General features: G+C 44.0%; 1 pseudogene; it reads right to left on the bottom strand.

Moving 5' to 3' along the window:
- Positions 1-927: 927 nt before the first annotated feature.
- LOC109439693 (elongation factor 1-alpha 1) lies at positions 928-2631 on the bottom strand (annotated as a pseudogene).
- Positions 2632-3242: the final 611 nt, after the last annotated feature.

The following is a 3242-nucleotide window of genomic DNA, read 5'->3' as shown; positions in this document are numbered from 1 at the left end:
AGTTGTCCAGCTTCCTGTAAACAAGCTTGTTGTGTTTTCATCATTTATCTTATTTTCTCTCTTCCTTTTCTAATATGCTATCTCCAGATGAATTTTTGAGGTTGTAAACATTTTATGATGTAAAATGATTCTAGAAAGCATGGTATTTTAGAGCATGATAATTCATCATGTATAAAAACTGGTTTAGTTAATTAAATATTCAACCAGAAGAAATTAGTACATTGTGAACTTTTCCTTAAATTATGTGTCACTAATTTCCTAGTTAGGGTAGTTCTTGAATGAATGGTTTATGGTTCCTTCAGTTTGTCAGGTTAAAAATATTTTGCTATTTTGTTTTTCTTTGAATGCCACTTAGGTTTACTTATCACTCTCGTATGCACAAAAGTATAAAGCTGTGTTTTCTTTTCTTTTTTTTTCTGCATCTCTCTTGCTTGCTTTCATTTCCCTGGCAGTAGCTTTAACATCTTTGTATGAAAACATGTAGTTGCAGATACTGATAGTCTCCTTATCTTTGTCCTATCTTGAGTTAGCTTCTGAGCATTAGGGATTCTGTGTGCTCTGCATATCTGTCAAATTCCTTGTAGTGACTAATATGCAATTATTTTGAAAAGCAAACTTCGGTTTAACTTTTTTTTCCTCATTAAACTTTCTTTTAATAGGTCTTAAAATTCTATGACAGATTTTTTGGTCAACTTGTTTCCATTAAAAAGTACTGATTTTAAAAACTAATAACTGAAAAACTGCCACATACACACTCACAAAAAATGGCCACAAAACATTCTCCTTTCCTTCTGAAGGTTTCATGATGCATTGTAATCATTAAGCAGTCTTTAACTGCTAAACTTAAATGGCCAATTGAGACAAACAGCTCTGAGACCGTTCTCCCACCACTGATTAGGACTGGACTGGCAGGTATTGGGATAATATTCATTTGGCCTTCTGAGCCTTCTGGGCAGACTCTGTGACTTTGCCAGCTCCAGCTGCCTTCTTGTCCACTGCTTTGATGACACCCACAGCAACTGTCTGTCTCCTGTCATGAACAGCAAAATGGCCCAGAGGAGTGTTGTCAGAGAATCTCTCAACATACAAGGGCATGCCAGGAACCATATCAGTGATGGCAGCATTACCAGATTTCAAAAATTTTGGGCATTCTTCCGTCTTTTTCTCTGGATGATGATCATTCTTCTCCTTCAGCTCAGCAAAGCAATGTGAGCTGCGTGACAGCCCAGCACAGTGAGTATCCAGCACTGATTTGACCTAGATGGTTCAGGATAATCACCTGAGCAGTGAAGCCAGCTGCCTCCATTGGTGGGTTATGTTTGCTGTCACCAGCCACATTGCCATGACGAACATCTTTGACAGACACATTCTTGACATTGCAGCCCACATTGTCCCCAGAAGAACTTTACTCAAAGCTTCATGGTGCATTTCAACTACTTGAGTTGTAACATGGACTAGAGCAAATGTGACCAGCCTGCAGGGACAGGGCCAATACCACCAATTTTGTAGACATCCTGGAGGGGCAGACGCGAAGCCCTGTCAGTTGGAAGAGTTGGCGGCAGGATTCAATCCAGAGCTTCAAACACTGTGGTTCCACTGGCATTGCCATCATTACCGGTGACTTTCCATCCCTTGAACCAAGGTGTGGGGGCAGAGCCCCAGAAAGTAGTTTACAGGCTCTCGGCCTCACGTGGAGGGGTGCTGGCTCGGGTAGTAGATGGCCATCAGCTGCGACTGATTGGCCGTCAGCTGTAGCCATTGAGCCATTAGCCACTAATATAACTGCTGCGGCTATGAAGGAGAGCTGAGGAGAGTGGAGGAGAGTGAAAGAGAGTCGCCGGTGGGTTGCAGACAAAAGGGACAGCAGGTCGCACGTCCAGTGAACCCAGCCTCCAGTGAGACCGTAGTGGTATGACTCCCCTGCCTATGGCTCCGTGGGTGTTCCTTTTTGGCCTCACCATATCCTGCGTTCTTGTATGGGGAGCGGGACCAGAGACCCCGCAGGCTTCCCCGCACGACACAAGGCATGTTAGCATTTGGCTCCAGCATGTTGTCACCACCATTCTAATCAGAAATGGGCACAAATGCTACTGTGTTTGGGTTGTAGCCAATTTTCTTCATGTAGATGCTGACTTCCTTAAGGATTTCCTCGTATCTCTTCTGGCTATAAGGCAGCTAGGTGGAATCCATTTTATTAACACCCACGATTAGTTGTTTCACCCTCAGTGTGTAAGCCAGAAGGGCATGCTCACAGGTCTGCCCACTCTTGGAGATACCAGCTTCACATTTGCCAACCCCAGCAGCAACAATCAGGACAGCACTGTCAGTCTGAGAGGTGCCTGTAATCACGTTTTTGATAAAGTCTCTGTGTCCTGGGGCATCCATAATGGTCACATACTTGCTGGTCTCGAACTTCCACAGGGAGATCTCAATGGTGATACCACTTTCAGCTTTCAGTTTATCGAAGACCCAGGCATACTTGAAGGAGCCCTTTCCCATCTCAGTACCCTCCTTCACAAATTTTTCGATGGTTCTTTTGTCAACCCCACCACATCTGTAGGTCAGATGACCAGTACTGGAGTCTATATGTCCAATGATGATGGTGTTGATATGAATCTTTTCCTTCCCCATTTTGGCTTAGATTTAGTGGTAGTTTTCACTACACCTGTGTTCTGGCAGCAAAGCCACGGTGAAAAAGCAGGATTAACTTTTTAAGTTAAGAAATTTACTCAAATAATTATCTTTGTCTTCTAGATTCCAAGTAAATCTTATGATTCTTTAAATACAATGGGCATAGAATCAAATAGACTCCTCGTCTCTACCCCATGGTGACTCCCACTCAGAAGGCTGCAGCTGAGGTTGGGAATCCTCACTTGATCTGATTATAAGGCGTATTCTACAGAAGGAAAACTGGGGGCACAGGCAGCTTTGCCATTCATCTCTTATAGAATGGGTTCACTCACCCTGCTGAATGGCAGATGGCAGACACTGTGATATCAGAAACGATCTCTTAAGGCTGGGCTGCAGTTTGGGCAAGAAGGCTTCTTCAATAACTTTGAACTTGCTTCTTCTTCCCTCCTTGGTTGAAGCCCTGGGAATGCGGGTCAGCTCACAGCCTGGGGTGCTCCCCGAGGCTCTGGCAGGCCCTGAACCCTAAGCCTTGTTTCATTAGCATGGTTAGACTGCTGGAGTGTTCCCCAAATGCCTGTTTGGCTTCTCTAGCTCCTGTCCACATTGCTTCT

The sequence above is a fragment of the Rhinolophus sinicus genome, linkage group LG04 (assembly GCF_036562045.2).
Source record: "Rhinolophus sinicus isolate RSC01 linkage group LG04, ASM3656204v1, whole genome shotgun sequence".
Lineage (NCBI taxonomy): Eukaryota > Metazoa > Chordata > Mammalia > Chiroptera > Rhinolophidae > Rhinolophus > Rhinolophus sinicus.
This window is presented reverse-complemented; position numbering and strand designations above follow the sequence as displayed.